We start from the raw sequence: 22409 nt of genomic DNA, 5'->3' as shown, positions 1-22409 counted from the left end.
TTTATATATCCTGATTTAAGCAATTCACTTACTATTAATTAGTGTTTTAAAACCTCAATAACAGCATGAAAAGTAATATTTTTTGTACCAGAGTATTTAACTTGCGCACTTACTTTCAGTCAGTTCTGTAAAGATAAGATACAAAGTAAATTGAGGCAAAGTTCAGTTGCTACCTCTCACTGCCTAAAAACCACAGAAAAATAAAGGTAACATTGTCAGTGTTTTCTGACTTTAACTCAGTTGGGAGGCATCAGTGGTAAGTTTCAACCGCTGAGATGTATTTGATGAAAATCTTAAAAGCAATTGAGTAGTCTAAACTGTTGACTTTTATGAATTTGTATTGCGAATGACTCTTTGAAGGCTCTTTACCTGGGCGGCTTTGAACTGCCATTGTTGTGCTAAGCTTCCTGTATTTGGAGATAACAAAAATTAACTTTTCAAAGATTTAGTGGTCTGGAAACTGGGAAGTTATTTAAAAGGTTTAGTTCCAAGAGTACAGCAACACCCCAAACCCTTAATTATTGGAGATAATCTTTAATGCTTATCATCCAAATAAGAACAGGTCTATTCATTTATTTTTTTTTAAACAAAAAATTTCTTTCATTTCTGGATTAGTTGGATGTTTGTTTTCACAGAATTTTATGGATGATTTGATATTGCCTTTGAAAGGTGGTGGGGCACTGCTGTATTTACATCATTTTCTTTTTATCCCTGTAGATTTTTTCACATAGTCATTAGGAGCACAAAAGTAGCTTCATGGTGAGTTTATCCCTTTCATTGTGTAAGGCATTCCTTAATGGTAAGATACATAATTTTTTATTTCTAAACCTAAAGGGCCTGATCCTGCATGGTAATGAGTGCTTTTCGCTCCCTCCGAAGCTAACAGGCGGCAAGTTTGTTCAGAGTACTGCAGAAGATACACAGCGGGATGCAAATATGGGCTCAGAGTGATTTAAAAAGACAGTATGTGTTTCGAGTCCCATTCAAACCATATTTTGCACAAGAAATTTATTTTGACATGACTGAAAGGTAAATCAGACATTCACCTTTTTTTACTGTGGCATATGAAACCATAGATTTAATAAACTCAGAAGACACATTGTTTACATGCAGCAAGATGGCCACTAAAGTGCTAGCCTGTTCAATCTACCTAGTAAGAAACCATGTTAATTACAGCAAGGAGATGTCGGGGACTAACCTAACTACTATCACAAGCTTGCCTGAACTTGAAGAAGTGCAATTTGTTTTTAGCAACTGAAATACAGATGTTTGAGATTTTGCCTTTGCTTCAACATCCAATACTAAGTTTCGAAAGAACATGTACCTTTTCTGGATGTTTGTTGTTATGATTAGGGCTTTTTGTACAGTATTTCATAGGAATCTTCAATTGTCAGTTTTGCATAACAGAGGGCATGTAGTTTGCAAACAGCTACAAACTCAGAGCTCGCAGAGAAGCCGAAGTATATCATTCAAATCTGGGATGCAACTTTTTGCCATGAAACATCAATATGATAGAAAGATAGGGTGGTTTCAGAAAAAAAACAATCTGCAAGATACAAGTTTTAAAAAGATGAACATTTTTGACTAGAGTCAAAAATGGACTCTAACTTTTCTGAGAAAAACTGATGCTTTGAGGCTGCACAAAGGATTCTAGAAAAAAAAATCATTATCATTGAGAATTTTTTTCTTTACAGACACTCTGAAGTCCACAAATGTGAAGGAAATGTTTTGGTTAGTCAGAGCCTACCTGCATTACTGAGAAGCCTTAATACTCTCAGCAGCCATAATACAGACCTGTTCTCAGTTCACTAACAGAGTCAGCAGAGCAGAGCTGAAAATTGCTAAGTCAAACATCAGAAGAACAGCTCCAGTTAACATCTAATTTGAGTAGGACAACATTTGTGTTATCTAATACTTTTCTAACTCACCTAATCTACAGAGGCAATGTGGTATAACATAAGCTAAGAATGACAGAAGCCCACAAAGCAGAGGGAAATGAGTGGAAATCCTTTCCTCTCTAATAGACAGGACCTAATGCCAGATAGCCTTGCCCTTTAAACAACTCTTCAAAAACACATGCATAATCTGGGAGGTGAGGAACAGACAGAATGTAGCATTACTACTGATTTCCAGAGTTGTTGGTGAGGGGAAATAATATCATATGAGTTTCCCCTTCTTTTCCCCTATCTCCCCCTCAGTCTGTAAACCTACTGCCTCATATTTTGCCTCTCCGAAGGGATACACGCTTGGACCGGCTGACAAAAAACATAGGAAATGCAGCCCAATACATGGCTATTCTAAGTACTGTCTCACATTGTAATTATGTCTTAACCGAAAGAGAAAGATGTACGAAAGACGTTTAGCACACAAACACTTAGGAATTTAGCTAGGTTTTATCATACACTTAAAATTAAAAGTAAAAATCCAGGTCATGATTCTGACAAGCTGGCTCAGCACCATGATCGTTGGCTGTCCCCATACCTTAACTCCTGGACTCCCAGAGTCTCCCTGACCAGGGGTATTTCTGTACTCACCATAGCATTACACCAAGCAAAGCAGGCTAGCAGAAGAAAAAGCTGGAATGGTCTAAACTAGAGACACTCTAAAACCCATTCAATATCCACACACCAACCAGACAGAAATATATTCAGGCAACGCCACAAGAGTGAAAGAAATAAGAAGAGGTTTTTTTCTTCTCCTCCACACAGCTGCAAAATACTGACTGGCAGGGATCAATATTAATTCACTGGATGAAACGTTGGATTCACCAAACCCAGGAAGATGAAAATGACAATGATAAGAGCGAAAATATGCTTCAAAAAACTACTGGAGCACTATTGTTCTTTTCTGTTGAAGACAATTGCCCTTTGTTCATCGAATGTCAATCTAACTTGCTACAGCTTTCATAATAAGGACTCATGAGTAGGTGTAAATGAAAGGAGAGTCTCTGTTATTTAAATCGAAATCCTCTTGCAATTCCTTGGTATGTAAATTACAGATTATGTTATACACTGATAGAGATGGTATAAATAGATCTGGCAGAATCTAAGGGGACCTTTTGAATTGTTCTAAGTAACATGCACCATGTCTGAATTTGGCCTTGAATACAGACACAGAGGCAAACACAGAAAGGAAAATTTAACTGCTGGAGAAGCTTTGAATGCATCTTTAGGCAGTGCAGAAATGAACAGGCACAGCAAGGAAGATGATACATCCTCCCTTACATTCAGGGTCAAACAAGAATATCAGTAAAGAAAGACATTACACTTTATGTGGAAAAGAAAGTTTCACCAAACTGCTTAAGATCCAACAGGACTGTTAGCAGCAAAATGTCTCCAAATGACAGCAAGACCTAACACCTTGTGAAATCCAACCCTGCTTAGTACCACTGGAGATGTAAAGCACAAGAATCCATGAAGGTGTCATGAGACAGGAAACCTTTAAGTCTATAATGGTGATAAGGTTTTTTTTATCAAAAAAACTTCCACAGAAGCATAAGCTCGTTAGTCTTTGGGGACATAAGGTATGGCCTAGCCTTTTAAGACATCCTTGTTTCTTAACTGAGAAACCAAGGGCTTTAGACTTGGAAGCTGCAAACTTCAGCAGGTCTGCTAATAACAGTATATTGAACTTGGGCGGAAGTTTAATACTCTGGCCTTTCTTCACCTACTGTAGATGATATATACTATGCTGGAGGATAACATTTTTTTATTGTCACAATCTTCAAAACTGGAACCGACAAGAAGAAACTAGAGGCTGGGCTAAATAAAAAGGGTATGTATCATCCTGGCTTTGAAATGGGTATTACATATGCATGTAATAGAATACCTATATTGAAAGTTAAATGCTAGAGAATAACAGAAAAGTAGTATACAATACCCTGGCTGTGAGCAAAGATGACAGAATGATAAAGCACTTAGGGACCAATCCATAGGTTATTTAGGTGTCAAGCTGCCTATACGCATTCATCTCAATGGAAAGTAAGACACTAAATAGGATTTACATGACCAGAAACCAGTGTGGATACAGGACTTCTGTTCTTTTTTTTTTTTTCTTTTTGTTTTGATCATGCATTTCATGAAGCCTAAATGTGCAGATTATGTTTTCCACTAATTGTGCTTAGCAGTAGAAACATTATGGTTCAAAACGTATGCTCAGTAGTAAAGATGCAAATATATACATAGCATGAACAGCATATAATGGTCAAAAGAGGGAAGGATAAGGACAGAAAAAAGACAGAACTATAGCAGCCAATAAACCTGCATAATAATTTTGAAAGCAAAATCATTTTTACAAACTGTTTTAGATAAAAAGGTCTTGTTTGCACAGCAAATTCTGTAGGCATTTGTGTGAAGTACACAATCAAAATAAACAAATTGGTTTCTATCCTATTCCAAAATATAGAAGGAAGAAAAAGCACAGCTGCGTAACTAAAGATGTCTTTCCTATCCTATCTGTGATATACAAAAAGTGTATGTAAGGTAGGTGTATCCTTTTGACAGAAATACTTCTCTTGTCTCATTAAATCTCTTTCTATAAATACCTTCTTGTGGCTTTTAAAAAATCAGAAATGCCAACACTATTGCTGGCATTTGAAAAGCCCTCTTGTAAAGTACAGGGATGCTGCAACTCTGAAACAGTTAAAAAAAAAAAAAAAAAAGGAAGCCTTAGGATGTTCTATTAAACATATCCTGACGCAAACAGAGATGCTGGTGACAAAAAGAAAAGTTAAGCAACCCACCACAGTCTTGACCTCAAGTCAATGACAAGAGTGACACTCCAAATCTGTTCTGGCAAAGTGCATTCCATAGCTGCATGAAAAAGCTATGGGACACAGTGATTTGTAACTCTCGCCCTGAACAAATGAAAGCCCAACATTTTTACACTAGAGTAAAATTGGGCCTGGACAATAGGGAACCAAAAACTCATTTGGATACATGTGGTGTTTTAAAACACATCACCGGGATCTTCAAATCGATCCAGTACCTAATGGCAGGCAGCACTGAGATCTCAGCACAGAGACATATGATGGCCAGCTATTGTGCATGTTTAAAATCTCAGTGGTTGCATTATTGTACAAGTTCTTGTTTTGTGAAAGGAGAGCTGAGTGAGACCTGCAAGCAGGGAATTACAGTAATCTAGCCAAGATGTCACAGAAGCATGAATTAACGTTTCAGTATCTCTATGCCACAACGCTCTCAAACTTGTTGTATTTCTAGGTTGATAATAGGGGTTTTGTTCCCCCTGAATGCACACGATCCCAAAAGAAAAGCCCTCAGTTAAAGTTTACCTCTACATTTTGCACAGATGAAGACCAAGCAGTATTTATGTGCGGCACAGTGAAGGAACAATTCTTCAGACACAGTGTTAACAGCATTATTAAGCACAGTGGTCTCATCTTTTTCATGTTTAAAGCAATTTTGGGCAGTCAGAACTACACTTCATAAGAAGTGAGGATCAGATGCCCCTATTGAGTCTGTAGCAAAATAATGTAAGTTTTCTTTCCAATAGCTGTGCAAGCTTTTTACTTCTACTTTTCTTGTCTTCCCCTGGATCTTATTATCCCCTTTTGTCTACAATGCTTAATCAGAGACACAGCAGTTTGAACTGCTATATGACCTGAGAGATGACTTCTTTATCACCTCTGCACTTTTATAACATAAGTAAGTGACAGATAAATTGTATAAGAAAGCCTAGGCTGTGACCTGAGCTAATAATTTTTGTGGACTAAGTCCTGGCATTGTAAGTCTTGCACAGTGCTTGTTCAGGCAAAACCCACACAGGAGTGAGTAAGAGCTTTATCAGAGTCAATCCCAAATAAAAGCAGAGTAGGGACCTCAAGATTTGGCCCTTTTTGACCTTCTACTTGGAATTTCTTGCAAGCATATTGGGTCACATTTTCAAAAGCATTCAGAAGAGTGAACATCCCCTCTATATTATTTTATAAAACACTACAGTTCTGTACCTACTTTCTTGGGGTATTTTCCAACAATTTTCCAAATAAATCCAATATGCTACAAAATAGAAATTCAAATTTGTCAATAAAACAATGAAAACTTTAGCTTCATAAATTGTTTAAGTTAGAAGAGACAGGGTTAATATTGAAACACCTCTAATGCATCTTGTCATTTTATAAGGGGTATGCTTTGCAAATAATTTTGGTGGTACTTACAGTATCAAAAAACCCCACATATTCAGAGCTACAGTTACCAGTTACCAAGCTATGCCGACAAAGCTAAAAATGAGCACACCCTTCTTATTTCTCTTTATCAGAATATCCCAGGAAAAAGGGCTGAGGGTGCTCTCTCCCAGGAGACCCTCAGCCCAGTAGCCAGGCATGAAACCCACCAAAGCAAGTCATTGGCAGCAGCTCCCTGGATCACCTTTCAGACTAAGAGGGGGTCAGTGTAGGTGTGTAGGACACACCTCTGTTTGGTGCTGCAATCCTGCATGCAGGGAAGAACATTTTGGAAAGCAGCTTTGCAGGAAAAGACATGGTTCCAGTGGGCAGCAAGCTGAATGTCAGCCTGCAACGTGCCCTTGCAGCAAAAGCAGCGAACAGTACATGCTGGGATCCAGCATTAGGAGAAGTGTTGCCAGCAGGTCAAGGGAGGTGATCCTTCCCCTCTCAACACTGGGGAGGTCACCCCCAGAGCAGTGGGTCCACTTCTGGGCTCCCTTGTACAAGAGAGGCACGGACATACTGGACACAGCCCAGCAAAGGGCCACAAAGGTGGTGGTGATCAAGGGACTGCAGCATCTCTCCTGCGGGGAAAGGCTGAGAGAGCTGGGACTGTTCAGCCTGGAGAAGAAAAGGCTCAAGGGAATCTCATCAATGTATATAAATACCTGAAGGGAGAGTGTAAAGAAGACAGAGCCAGGACCTTTTCAGTGGTGCTCAGTGACACGACAAGAGGCAATGGCCACAAATGGAAACACACAAGGTTCCCTCTGACCAGCAGGAAACACTTTTTCACTCTGAGGGTGATTGAGCGCTGGCACAGGCTGTGCACAGAGAGATTGTGGAGTCTCCATTCCTGGAGATATAGAAAAGCCATCTGGACATGGTCCTGGGCTATCAGCTCTGGGTGGCTGTGCTTAGGCAAGGAGGTTGGACTAAACCTGCAGAGGTCCCTCCTAACCTCAACCGCTCTGTGATTCTGTGAACTGGAGCAGGGTTGCAGCCTTGGGAGCTTCTATGTCCAGGTCCTCACAACTGGAGAGACTGGGATCCAGGAGCAGCTACTGGGCAGGCTGAGCATCTGAGCCTTGCTACTGGAGAGATCCACACTACTCTCATATATATATTCCAATGAACCTCTACCCTGCTCAGCCAGAGAGGGGAGCAGGACGAAGCCACTGGTGCTGTCTGTGTTCATGTGAGTGCTCTCTCTGTCTGTGGTCTGTGTGGCCAGCCATGTATATACACAGGGATGTGGCGTATCCAGGTGCTGTGTGTGCTTGTGCATATTGGGGAGACGTTTTGAGACTCACTGCTTGTTGGACCTAGGGGCACTACTGTAGCCTATCCTCCCTTGGGCTGTCAGATCCAGCATGATATGTTTTCCTCTAACAGAACTAGTTAAGATAAATTCAGAACTGTTAATTTTGTAGCTTCCCTTCTTCTTCTGTATCTTTGACTCTAGTCAGCTTTTTTTTTTCCCATTCTACTTCATCTCTTCTGCAAATTCATAAAGCTGGCAGAATGTAACAACAGCTCAGCTCAGCTCAATAAATATGGATCCAAATGTATAAAAAACAAGCAGTAGTTATTGTTTAGTATTACCAGTTACACACTTCATCAAGAACTTCTGTTATCAATGTTCAAAAGCCCTGAGAATCCTGGCAGTAGCCTCTGACCAGTTTCACTCCCCAGTATGTGTAATGTAAATACCATTGCACTATATCCTAGGAGTGCTAGTCGTTCTTAGGGGCATACGTTTTGCTTGTACAGGGCACTAATTCTATCATTACCAAAAAGCAGCTGGTTTTGTATCAGCAACTTAGAAAGTCATCTTCACTGAAATGAACAATGCACAGGATAATTTTCCCTGCTAGAATTTTTTAATGCTTTTCCTCTGCTTAAAAGCAGTTTTGCCTGTCTCCTGAATGTCCAGGATTCAACAATCACACCCAGCCCAAAACAGAAGGCTTTTCTAAAACATCATAATAATCTTTAAATAAATTTATCTTTCTCTTTTACCTACTGTCTTTAAAAGCCTTTTGGTGTATTCATAGTTTCAAACTTCTCCCTCTTATTAGGAAGATAAAAATTTATATTTTTGTTTAGCTGAATGCTGAGATTCCTGATGACATGATTCACAAAGTGAGCTTTTAAGAGAAACAACAAATATTGCAAGGGTCACAATACAATAATGATGGATGGTGTCATGGTGTAGGCTTTATATTAAGTAAATATATAAAAATATTGCTGCAGAACCAAGGCCACAGTCACTACAGTTTGGTGTCTGCACCTCATCCATATGCAGAAGAAATGCAACAGAAGATTAAAACAGACAGCAAACTTACTAGCAGGCACACTAACCTTCTAATTGAAAAGAAGGGACAACGGGAAAAAAAAATTAAGTCATACCAGGAGCAGTTCTGAGAAATGTATGTTCCTCCTGTAAAAAAAAAGTTTTACATTTATGTTCCTCCCATAAAAAATGTTTTGCACTTCTGTTGGCCAATATAAAGCTAATAAAACCCTACTCTCCGAATATCCAGTTAAAGACTTTGCATATCCAGCCTAGAAAAGACTAATCCATGCATGTACCTAAAAGCTATGGGAAGAAATGCCTTGGTGAAAAATAAGAAACTCGGATAAAGCCATATCAGGAAATTCTTTCCTGTTCTTCAGTGCAAGGTACCAGGTCAGTTGCTCAGAAGTAAAGGGTTAATAATCAGTTCCTATGTAGTTAAATTACTTCTGATTACTCATTTTGTGGTCAAAATAGGGATGACTTCAGAAAAATTACATTTTAAGGACTCAGATTTAACTGAGGTAAATGATGCAGGTTTCTACTTGGCTTTCCAAAGGAAGTTACTGATTATGTGACTATTTTTACATGAAAGTGAGCAAAATGCTACAAGCAACAGTTCCATGATATTCTGGGTTTGGTTTTGGCCATCCGTATGAGTTATTTTACTGGGTGATACATGGAAACTATTAGCTAGTCTACATAGATGTTAAAACCAGAAAATTTCATGCTATATAACATTCAGGATGGAAACGCCGTTGTAGTAACTGCCGTGCTGTAAGTTGGCATTTGGTAATAACAGGTTATTCCTTCTGTCAGTGGCCCTGAATGATGCTGGAGGAGATAGCGTGGGATATAAAGAAGACCCTGTAAGCCAAAAACATATTTCACAGATGTTGCAAGTAGTGGCAGCTTTAAAGCTTGTTGGCTGGTGGGAATCTCAACAGAAAAACTTCTAGTGGGCTTGTGCGCAGCTGCATGTGTATCTGTGTTTGCATGCATATAAGTCATCAGAGACCTCACTCGGGGCAATGGGGCAGGCTCAGGAGTGTCCTAAAACTGTCCATTCACACTTTATCATATATATATGTGTAAAGATGGAAAGTTATCATGTATTTTAACAAGCTGTTACATGTTAGGAACTTCACTGCTCATCTTGATACTTGCAGAGCCTGTAGCAACTCAGACAACACAAAAAGTCTGTTCAGAGTTCTAACAAAAAGAGTTGTTTTGCAGTCTTTTTACAGGTGACTGGCCACTTTTTTCTGCTTTCCAGTAGTTAATAGGTAAATATTCTCGGTTTATTAGTTTTACCCTGATAATAAACAACCTATGTTGTTCTTAAACTCCTGTTGCATTATGTTGCCGCTGCACATCCCTATTAAAACAGAGGAGCAAAGAAAGTTTTTAGCAGGGTTCATAATGTTCTGGTGGGGTTGGACCCCACTATCCGCAAGGTTAGCGGGTGGGTGAGAGTCACCTCTGGTTGCAAAAGACTTCGGATGATGTGGGGATTTGTTTACTTTTAATATGGACAGCAAAAAGAAACATAAAATATACCGCAAATCCTCCTGCAAATATAGACTTCAAATCCTCCTGAATTGCATTTTAATAATAGCCAATAGCTACTTTTTACCTGGTCCCCTAACAAAACAAATCATAAGCATCAGAAACTCAGAGATATATAACAAGCCCAGTCTGAAAATAATTAAATGTCCCAAATAATTATTGTCTACTCGACAATTACAACAGGGGTACAATCTATCAAAGGAATGGAGAGATAATTGAGACAATTTGACAGAAAGGGCTCAGGACAAAAGAGTGCCAGGTCAGACAAACCAACCCATCAATGTTATAAAGCACCATGGCAGCAAAAACTTCTAAATATAAACATTGCCTATTGCCCTAGAGTAAAAAGTATGGACAGCTTAAAAGACAACAAATTAACCAGTCAAGTCACGTAATGAAATTTGAGAAAGCAAAAGGCTGCCTACAGAGAACTGGGCAGACAGTTAGCCTTGCATGAGGTCATTCTGAAAAACAGCAAAGATTCAATCTGCCTGATAGAAACTATTTCATTATTTCACAATGCAGATGAGAAAAAGAACATCTTAGTTCTATATAATACAGTATCTGTATTTTAACACCTCATATTTTATGTCTACAAAAGGAAGATTTAATATTGAAGTGATCAAATCATACAGGCAGCATATCCATTGCATGGAGAGTGAAACTTAAAAGGGGAATTGCAACTGACCCTGCTGGTGGTCTCCACCTCCACAGTGTCATCTTCTGGCCCTGCAGTGCAGATCTTGTTCTGCTGCAGGTCTCCAGGAGAGAGCTGCCAGCTCTCACCAGCTTCACTGGGCTGGTGCTCCTCCTGTCTCTAGCCCATGTCTCTTGAGACTCCTCTGGGCACTTTCTAAAGCATCAGTGTTGTGAGAAAAGAGGAAAACCAAGGAACTCGCAGATGTAGCTGTCCACATTCTTCTTCTGTTCTGAACCAGTCTTTACATCAGTGCCTAGAGCTCTGATACAACCAAAGCAGATATACTTCAGAAACCCGTTCTAATAAAATATCTCTAATTCCTGACTGTAACCAGGCTTTTCTCACTGACTGAAATTAACTCTTCCCACCGAGGTGACTGAGCTGCATGTGCTCCTTTTGGCACCAACGCTCCATTCCTGACGCTTCAGGCATAAGTACTAGATACGATGGGGTCTGCTGGTTCTCCTGAGCTACCTCTAAACACCTCATGTGCCTATTACAGGCTTTGCAATCTACTACAACCTCAGGTATTTTCTACTTAAGTTGTAGATAGAGTATGAATTCTTATGAGCATAAAATAAAAAGGTAGGACTACGAATTAATCAACATTTCTTTACTGCAATCCAGTGTAAAACATTTCTCCAGTGCAGTTATTTCTGATCAGTACAGCGCTGCTGTAAATTTGCTACAAATTAGATACTACATTGCCACCTAGTGAATTAATTCGGAAATTCAACTAAAATGAAGTGTACAGCACTACTTTAGCACAACTAAAACGGGTATCCTGAAAATTCATGCCTGGCTCCATTGTGATAGTCATGTGGTATGTAAGCAGGTGTTCGCTGACTCTCTTACCCCTTGTGCCTGGGTGCATGTTTGTGCATGTGTACAATGCCCTGCCTAATGACAATGCACATATGCATAATTATGAGTCTATTTGTAATGTATCCACTTTGACGGATGTAAGTTTTACCGTGTGAAATATATATATGCTGCCACCAATGTCAAGGAAGAATAGAAACCTTATATGGTGCTGTCTGTCATCATCAAACCACCTACGCCTAGGTGACATTAAATCTGATTTGTTCAGAGTGATGAGGCACTCCAAAATTCTGCTTAGATAAAAATGTAGCACTCGTCAGAATGTGCTGGTTTACTTGGACTCTGCTACCAACAAGCTGGCCTACCAAAAGATTTGCCATGGTTTCTAAGACAGGGTGTGGGGATAAAAGATCTCTGGTGGAGCTCCTGGACTGACAAATTGCAAGTGATGTCTTGACAACCACCATACGAGCTTTTATGTCATGCTCAAGGCAGTTTAAGGACTGACATGGGACACGGCAATGCCAGAAAAGAGCAGACAAGATGAAAATGTGCTGATCAGAGATTATGAAGGCATAAGACAGGGCTGTACTGAAAACTTTTGAATGTACTCAATCATTCTGACTGTCAACAGAGTTGTTTCAGATGGTGTCTTCCTCACCACCACTTTCCACTGAGCATGTAAGGTCAAGAACTGAGAAGTTTAAGGACTAGTTTGTCATTATTTTTTCCTACAGGAAACATCCGGTTCCTAAGCAAAAGATGACAAAAAGAATTACCTGACAGGGATTGCCTGTTTGGAAAACTCTGGATCATTATCTTGAGAGACTAATTTAATGCTATAGCTGTTGGCATATTTTGTGAGTTTCTCTATAGAAGGATACATCCATACAAAAATACAATTCCTAATAAACACGAAATAAATGTAAATTATTCATGGCATAAATGTCAGCCCAGATTTTTTTTTCTAGTATCACTGAGTTTGTAATTAGGATTTCACATTTCTGGAGTAGTAAAAAGCAAAGTATGCTTCACTATCAGCTGGAAATGGAAGAAGTTCCTTGCAATAATGTCCTTCATTTTAAGTGGATACATGCAGATATTAGGGTGCAATTAAGTGGTAACCTATAATTTCTAAATTTTTGGCTTCAAAGTCTGTTTGCTTGCGTACATATATTTATTTATAATCTTTATTGCTCTCTAGAACAGTAGTGGACAACAGAGAAAAATGCAGCTGATCCAGCTGTGTACCTAATTACTAAGTCATTTGCTGATCAAGGGTCATTCTCAGCGGTTTACTTCCTCAGTTGGGTTCATTCTTGTTACTATAAAATAATCAGAATGCAGTCAAATATATACAGTGCATGGAACCAGACGCCACTTATGTTTCACAAGTTAAACAATGAAAAATGCTGCTTGAAAGTCCACGCACATATCTTACAATGTCGAATGGAGAGGAAGTTCCATGTCCCGTCTGGTTTTCAAGGGAATTTCATTATATCTTTTAGATATATTTTTCAGCTTTTGGGTATTATGTTTGTTACATGGATTGATTTCTAATATGTTCTTCTCCTTGACTGAAACCTGGAGACACTAAAATACCACGTTCTTTCATCTGCTAGTTCTTATAGACTGTAGATAGAATCATAATTTCATACTGTCTGTAGACTAGCAGGAGTCTGTATTTGCTACTTCAAAGCCAAATATGTGTGAAGTTAATGAATGTAAGTTCTTTAAACACAAGCAGAGGCACTGCTTATAACTAATGCTTGTATAGTTCTAGGAGTAAATACTAGTCAAAGAAGACACTTTTGTTGGGATATCTTTTAATGAACAAAAAATAAATTGCAGAAAGGAAACATGACAAACTTTTGAAACTACAGACTTACTCATTTCACATTATCTGAGCTATTTAATACCTGATTAATATTCTAGATTTTACTTCAAAGTGTTGAACAGATCTAGTCTCTGCATTTTTATATACTTCTGTAGAACTAAAGTGTCACAGACCATACAACAGTATTGCAGTACACATAACAGTTTTGGGAATTAATACAGAAATGGAATGATAAAAATAGTAACAGCTTAACCTTGAATACATACATTACAAGAAAGAAAACTGAAACTGCTGAGGTGATAAATATTGTAAACTGAATTGACACCAGCCATTGTTCAAAGGAGGTAAATCCTTTGCCAGAGTAAGCACCTGAAAGAGTGGCCCACCACTATCATACATCAGTGGAGCCATTTTTAACAAAGCACTGGATGGTATTTTTGGTATTAGAAAATAACGCAGCCCTTGATTCTGCATGCTTTTTTTTTTTCCCAAAGTAAACACAATTCATACATCTGATAGGAAATTATACACTATTAGAATGCATGTTTGATTGGAGCAAACTCTGATAAGAACAATGAATAAAACATAATACACAATTTTAGAAATCACTTTAGAGAAAAGTGATGGCACTGTTTCAGTTATAGCTCAGATGACAGCAACCATCTTTGTTCCCAGAATGGTTTCACTGATTAACGTAGCTCCCAGGTGGTACATTACTTAGCCATGATCATATTTCCAATTCAAGGATTACTGAAATTAACAAATGTTAGAAAAGATTTCTAAACAAATAATAAGATGTATTTTCTCTCAAAGTCTGTAAGTAGTTTCATCTTAAATACTATTTGCTGGGATAGGCCTTTAGGACAAAAATCATTAAATAATGTATCACTTATGGATTAAGTCAAAACTTCAAATTCACTGTTCATTGAAAACTCTTACAATTTGAAAAAGAAATTAACAACATAAATTTTATGGAAAAATCAGCCACATTTTGTTCAATTTGTTAGAACACACAGCAAGGGCAACTCCTCAGGATTCCCTGCTCCTCCTCCCAGCTGCCATATTCCCAGTAACTTCTGGTTTGATGAAAATACATTAAACATATACATTTTCAAAAACATTTTAGTTGTCATGTCTGGGTTTTTCTGAAGAAACTATGTTTTATTATTATTATTTCAATAGCAATGAATGCAATTCCTCAACAGTGTACAAAAGATTGTTAGACACACTTTTTGCAGAGATAATATTGTTTCAAATAGACATAGAAAAGAAAGGCACACACAATAGAAAAGAAAAAGTATTCCAAAGAAGTTCATTTAAGATTACTTTGGTAGGTAGAAATGAAGAATACTCAGCTCATAAGAAGCAGGGTGGAGGTACTTCAGTCACCCACACCCCATTCTATATAGCTCTGATCATTCTCTGTCTTCTCTGATGCGTGCTGCTCTTTCTTATTGACTCTCAGAGCCACACTAAATCTCAGGTTTCCATTTGTCTTCCCTAGAGATGATCTGTAGCTGTGCAGTCACCGGTGGATGCCAGGAGACAGAGTCCTCTGAACATACTTAACATGTGGGTCTTACTGATGTGAAAGAGGCATGGGCTGCAGGTCATTTTGCATATCTCTCAAAAGTAGAAGGTGTAGAACTAGAGCCAGTGTGTCCAGGTAGCTCTAGATGTAAGTCCAGGCTGTTCAGTTTAGAATCATAGAATCATAGAATCATTTAGGTTGGAAAAGACCCTTAAGATCATCAAGTCCAACCATTAACCTAACACTACCAAGTTCACCACTAAACCATGTCCCTAAGCACCATGTCATTTAGTTCACTGCTGTCTGTTCAGGGGATTATATTTCAAAGAAACATCTTGAGATTTAAGTCAGCTTTAAGTCAGTTGTTCAGAAACTAGCCATAGGCCAGGCAACACTTGCAAAGTGTTTTGGATGCTTACCGCCTATTGTGTCTGTAGTTTCATACAGTTGGCAGTTTGGGAACCTAAGCAGGAGTCAGGAGCTTCAAATAGTTTCATGGATCTAGGCTAGGTCTATGACTCTACTGAAATTTATAATGTATTTGAAATCCCATATGGTACTCCCTCTAACCCCTATTGGGTTTGTGTGGCAAGATTTTGGTATCAGGGAGGCTACAGGGGTGGCTTCTGTGAGAAGAAACTGAAAGCTTCCCCTAAGTCTGATGGAGCCAATGCCAGCCACCTCCAAGATGGACCTGCAGCTGGCCAAAGCTGAGCCCATCAGCGACGGTGGTAGCGCCTTGGGGATAATGTACTTAAAAAGGAGGGGAAAAAATTACTGTGCAACTGCAGCGGAAGAGAGGACTGAGAATATGTGAGAGAAACAGCCCTGCAGACACCAAGGTCAGTGAAGAAGGAGGGGGAGGAGGCGCTCCAGGTGCTGGAGCAGAGATTCCCCTACAGCCCCTGGAGAAGACCCTGGTGAGGCAGGCTGTCCCCCTGCAGCCCAGGGAGGCTAACAGTGCAGCAGGTATCCATCCACCTGCAGCCCATGGAGGACCCCACACCAGAGAAGGTGGATGCCCAAAGGGGGCTGTGACCCCATGGGAAGTCCACGCTAGAGCAGGCTCCTGGCAGGACCTGTGGCCCCATGGAGAGAGGAGCCCAGGCTGGAGCAGGTTCGCTGGCAGCACTTGTGACCCCATGGGGGACCCATGCTGAAGCAGGGGAAGAGTGTGGGGAGTCCTCTCCCTGAGGGAGAAGGAGCAGCAGAGACAATGTGTGATGAACTGACTGCAACCCCCATTCCCTGCCTCCCTGTGGAGGAGGGGGTAGAGAAAATCGGGAGTGAAGTTAAGCCCAAGAAGAAGGGAGGGGTGGCAGGAAGGTGTTTTTAAGATTTGCTTTTCTCATTACCCTACTCTGATTTGATTGGTAATAAATTAAACTAATTTCCCCAAGTCGAGTCTGTTCTGCCCATGATGGTAACTGGTGAATGATCCATCCCTGTCCCTATCTCAACCCATGAGCCTTTCATTAAATCTTCTCTCACCTGTTCACCTGTCCAGCTGAGGAGGGGAGTGATAGAGCAGCTTTGTCAGACAACTGGTGTCCAGCCAGGGTCAACCCACCACATGGTACAAGGGTTAATCCAAGCAGCAATACACCACCTATAAGTCTTAAAACAGATTTCACTGAAAGAAGCTAATGGAGTAATTCTGGTAGAATAAGAGACACACCTGTATTTGTATTAATTGTGATTATAAATTTGAACCTCCAGCTGAAATATAGTCAGCTAGAGCCAGGTACCGTATGGTTATCCATACTATAGTTCAACAGATATTCCCTAAGCTACTCAGCTGACCTTAATATATATGAACGCAAAGAACACATGGTAGAATATATAATACAGCAAATGTTTGGATAAACAGGGGTAAAGGTGTTAACATAGTTCCTCTCAATAAGAAATGTGTAGTGTTTATGCACATATATATTTTAAGTGAAAATTAGATGAAGGTCTGTACAGTAAAACCACAGTTTCAGTATGACATTATGCAGCTTCTCAACAAGTCTTACAGTTCCTTTAAATTAAGTCTAAGTGACGTTATTGTTATAGTGACTGTCAAGGTTGTCAAACTTCAAATTTTGGAGCAAAATAAGATTTGCTTCTTAATAAAGGGTAGCTAGAAGGCTATTGGGAAAACGAACAGACAGTAAAGACACTGGACTTGACCAATTTTAACAATTTTAGCTCAGTGATGTTTTTGTTGAATATATTAGAAAATGTTTTTCTGAAAAGATATATATGAATGTGTTTATGAAAGTCAAGACAATGTAAAGATGACAACAGACTATCATAAATGAACTCAGTAACTGCTATCTTGCACACCATTATATGTGCTGTTGCAGACTAAGTGAGCCCCAAGTCAGAAGGTTAGGTATGTGTCCCTTTTTTCTCAAATGACCACCTAAGTTAGCTAGCCGCGTCCCTGAATGGCACAGAGCTCCAGGCAATTGCCTAATAAGTGAACTAGTCCTGCTGATGAGGGAGTAGTCATTTACCAGATACTCCTCCAATAAAGCCAATGGGACTATTCACAGCAGTAAGGGTCTGAAAGTTCACGTTAACTGTTATTTATTCAGAATTTAATTTGTATTTATGCTACAAAAGCAACATAGCCTCCCCCTTCAACATTACTCTAAAATCTAAATCTGAAAAGTAATTGTAAAATCACAACCCTGGAGAGGAGAAAACATAGGAAAAGGTATATTTTACTGAGATTTATCTAGGGTGTGTGACGAGTCTAACTCATAACATTATTCCAGAAGTGAAAATCAAAGATGAGTACAAATGCATGAAACTCCCTTCTCTCAAGTAAAAGCTTTTAGAATTCGAGAAATATTTATGTAGAATGAAAATACAAAAAAATCTGAAGCAAAATTCTGCTGTTGTTTCAATCTACTCCTTTGCTTTCTGTCATGTTGCACTGGTGCGACCAGGAAAGGTTGAGATGATTATACTCAAATAATCAGACTAAATCCTCACAAAGTAAGTAAATTCAAACTCACGCCTGCTGCTTAACCGTTGGCTTGCCCCCTTGTCTATAGGCAACATATTCTATGATTTAATCAGTACAGAAGGTCAACTTCTGGCACAAAAATGAACTTAAAAATGTAGTGGTGGCTCATATCTTTGTATTTCTGTGCTTTGTATCTCAGCCATTTCATCTTAAAATATAGTTGGTAAAATGCTATCAAGAGGGTTTTTGTTCGAGGCTCTAGTTTGTCAGTCTGAAGCCAAAAAAGATGTATTTCCCACTTAATAACTCCTGTGGTTAGTATCAGAGTCCAGTGGAACTTGCAAAGGACAGTAATTGAATGGTTGGCACATTGTTGAAACAGATTTTCAAAACTACTTTGACCTGATTTGTACACTTCTTCAGTGGTTTAGAAACTCTGCAGAGCTGTGGATACATCCAGTTCAGACATCATGGAGTAGGAACTAGCTCTTTACCACTTCTGAGCCCTATTCTTAAAATCTGTCTTCAAAGTTTTTCCACGATCTCTCCACACTGAACACTATGGAGCTGTGATACCTCAGCAAGCTTTATTTGGATGAACTTGAGTTTGAGACACAGAAGCCAGCATAAAACAAGGGGCTTGGTTTGCACAGACTAACTATACATGGAGAAACACAGAATGGCATTCATGTGTCCTAATGAAGACTAAGAGGAAACAACTTGGGCAGAGCACTATGCACAGATATCACACAATTATATTTTCAAAGTTGGGGCTTACACACTGTAAATTACCTCCCAAAGCAATTACTTATTGCTTTGGGGTGTTCTAACCATGAAAACATCACAGTGCTGCATGTGTCGATATGCCCTCTAGTCTAGGATAATCCTAACTCAGTGAGGATCCTGTTTAAGTCTTGGTAGGCATACCCAAATCACTTGAAACAGATGTAGGCACTGTAAGTTGCCGTATTTCTGAAATAATATTTGTGTCATACAAGTTTCTGGTTACCTTCCTTTCAACATTGAAAACTTTAAGTATGCTCATTTAACAATGTCAAGATAACTTTCAGACTTGGGAGAAGTGAAGAGTAACTTGCTGTATTTGTCTAACAACTTTATTTTTGCCATGGATCACATTTATGAAGACATCATAATGTTGCAAGAAGTTGCAATAAAAAAAGCAGTTCCAACAATGCAAAGTGGTCCATTACATGTTCCATATGACAACTTTATTACTGCAGTGGACCAGTATAGCAATTACAAATAGGAAATATATTACACTTAACTTGTTTTGAGACAGAATGCTACAACAGGCCAAAATAATGCTGCAAGAACATCCTATCCTCTGACATGTAATAATTGTTTTGAGGTTACAAAGTAAGAAAGTAAGCTACTGTAACTTAGCAATCTCATTTTAAAAAGTGGTAACAAAAGCAAATTTAGCAATGGAAACATGACATATTTTTTAGTTATTAGTGGTGGCTCCTTGGTTATCATTAGCATCTGGGTTTTTTTCTCATTATATATATTAATTGTCATAAACATATTGTCAAGGATCAGGGAGCGCTAACTTGGGATGCACTGGTGCTATATGCTGTACAAACTTAAAATAAAATGATAACCCATACTCAAAAGACCTTACATTACAAGTAAAAGAGAACACATAACACATGGAGAAAGATTATTGGAGAAGACACGAAGCAGAGGTCTGGATAATCATGTGATCTAAATATTACACATTTTGACAGACCTCACACTGATGCTGTTTTATGGAGAATTCAGGTGAGGATAACTAAGTAGCTTTGAAAATGTTTATAGATAGCTCTTCTCAAGCATGAGAGAGAGCATAAGGGTCTTTCCTAGATTGAAGGGGTAGATGATGGAGACATTCAGCATGAGTAGATTTTTTCATCTTTTCCAGTGTCATTCAGTGAATGTGAGAACATATGTTTCGTAAGAATCCACAAAAGGGATCAAAAGGAAAAAAAAAAATTTAAAAAACGAGAGTACAGTGCTTCCACAAATCTACTCAAAATAGAGAAGGACAACCCAGGGTCATTTAAAAATGCATTTCAATTAGAAGCATGATGGATTCAAAATCCTAGGTGTCAAAAAAAAATAATAATCACACTTAAGTAAGTTTCCATAGCAAATGCTAATCAAACAGTTGATTATTTTTATTAAGAAAATTATTCTCAGATTTGCTTTTTGTGTTTGTGTATGTTAATATTAGAAAGTGTAAGTAAAATCAAGATAAAAATATAAGCAAATTACAGATATAACTACAAAACTTAATTAGATTTCAAGGCACACTTAGGGAAATTTTGAGACAGCAAAAAGGAGTTAGGCATGCATTTTTGGACAGATGGTGCTAGATAAGGTCACACAGATATAATTGAGGTCAGAATCTGGTCACTGTAGGAATAAAGACTCTCAGGGAAAGAGGTGAATTTCCTCCTGTGTTTTTCATTAATTACTCAGTGCCATTCAGTCACAGTGTTGTCTGTTGTAGATCCTCTCAGTAATCCTCGTCCATACAAGTCTTTCTCTAGAATATTCTTTCAATATTACGCATTTGAAGAAAAATTCTGTTTCTGGAAACACTGATTTGCTTTTTAGCTGCAGAGAAAAGTCTACCAGTATCACCACTTATCTTAGGTACGGTCTCTAAGATAACAGTAAGCTTGGGGGACAAACATGAAGGTGCATTTTCACTGCTGATGTAGGAAGAACTGATATAAAACAACAGCTAATTTTTATGAAAATACAAACAAGTTGTAAATTCAAAGACCAATTTTAAAATACTTTATATCAGAGGCAGAAGGCAAATCAAGAGCCCGGAAGGTGCAGCAGAACTGATTTACAGAGTCGTTTTGGGCAGGTACTACTCAAACTCTCCTTAGATTTCAGCATGTAAAACCTGAGTTTTATCGACCTGGCTGTTGATTCTACACACTGTGTCTGAGAGCAGTGTTTGCTTTGTGAATTTTTTCACAATTAGCATAAAAATGTACGATATTAAATAACACTGTATACAGCAAAGCATGGATTCATTATTGCATTTATTTCTAGCAGGAAGTCATTCACATTTGAATGCCAGTTAGAAAACATACCACAGAAATCAAACCAACTGAGTTTCTACATGGGCCCCAAAGCATAATGTTATGCTGTTTCAAGTCGTACAAAATATTCTCTCTACAGCTGTGCAGGCACAGCCTGCAGATGCAACCATCACAGTCAATACTTTTATTTGAATGACACCCATACCAAAGTGTTTTTCTTTCATAACAGTCCATTTTGTCTGCCTAAAAGAAAACAATATTTCAAAAATATTGTCAATGTATCAATTTTAGGAACATGTTTCATTATATTTTCCTGTTCACTTATTACTAAATTACTTTCCTGAAAATATTTTCCTCTGTTTTCCTTCAGCTAACATAAATGCGGATCTGTATTTTGGCCCTTTTCCCTTCCCTAAACAGCTTTACACAGAAATACGTGACAGAAATAAAAATAGTAACATCAGAAATAAATCAGCTAACAGTATTTACCTGAGTTAAGGTTTCTCTAGACTACTTGTAGTTTTGCTTTTGGGAACTGGCTGAAGCCAAGGCCATGCTATTACTAAAGTCAGACTCAATACTGCATTTTATTATTTTGTGACTTCAGTAGTAAAGGATAATATGTTCCTTTTGTGACAACCTTTAATTCCAAAGCCTGTGCATCAGTTTGTTATAATAAAAATAATGTTGCTTCAGGCTTTTTAAATCAGCTTGGGTACGCTTACAATTTATGCGTGCCTACAAGCTTGAGTTTGTCGCACATGAGGTCCAAAATCTCTTCTTATCACAAATACAAGACCAGCAACATTGCTTGTAAAGTGTAATTGAGTTTGGCCCATCATATATTGAAAAGGAGTAATGACAATGAGCTGAAAAACTGGAAAAATAAATAAATAAATAAACAAACAAAAAACCCCAACCAACAAAAAAAAGAGTACTGTTTATATCCAATTCCCCTGGTAGAAGCAGAAGCCACCTTTTTTTAACCTTGTTCAGATGTAATAGCTGGTTGATGATCGTAATCAGCCCTGAACACAGATCGGTGCATTACGCTGACAGCAGGTGAGCCTACAGACCTGAAAACAGCCAGACCACTATGGCAATGTGTCAAATAGCTTTAAACTATTGCTAATCATTTATAATGAAAAGCTTGAACGGCAGGGGCAGAATTAAGAAATTGTTGTGGTTTATGATTTCTATAAAGCAAGGCTTTTTACAAATTCTTCTGAAAGCTATTTGCTGTAGTAGATATCAAAATGCACCCTTTCCAGAAACGTCTCTGTGCCATTATGACACTTTTGACAGAACCATACGTATTAACAAGGTGGCACGGAATGATGCTGCACTTGAATCTCATGAGCATACACCATGATTGCCTTTGAACACGCTTTATCTAGTGCAGCCCCGGCCCAGGGCACTGCTGTCGCAGGGCCAGCCTGGCTCAGGGTC

The 22409-nt window shown here is 38.6% G+C and overlaps 1 long non-coding RNA gene across 2 annotated transcripts; it reads left to right on the top strand.

Moving 5' to 3' along the window:
- Positions 1-718: 718 nt before the first annotated feature.
- LOC142056438 (uncharacterized) lies at positions 719-9760 on the top strand. 2 transcript variants are annotated; one of them, XR_012660336.1, is made up of 3 exons: positions 719-759; positions 1695-1887; positions 2709-9760. It is a non-coding gene; the product is annotated as an uncharacterized LOC142056438 (long non-coding RNA). The 2 variants fall into 2 exon arrangements; XR_012660337.1 differs by having other exon boundaries at positions 1695-3774; positions 4405-9760.
- The last annotated feature ends 12649 nt before the right edge of the window (positions 9761-22409 follow it).

The sequence above is a fragment of the Phalacrocorax aristotelis genome, chromosome 4 (assembly GCF_949628215.1).
Source record: "Phalacrocorax aristotelis chromosome 4, bGulAri2.1, whole genome shotgun sequence".
Taxonomy (NCBI): Eukaryota; Metazoa; Chordata; class Aves; order Suliformes; family Phalacrocoracidae; genus Phalacrocorax; species Phalacrocorax aristotelis.
This window is presented reverse-complemented; position numbering and strand designations above follow the sequence as displayed.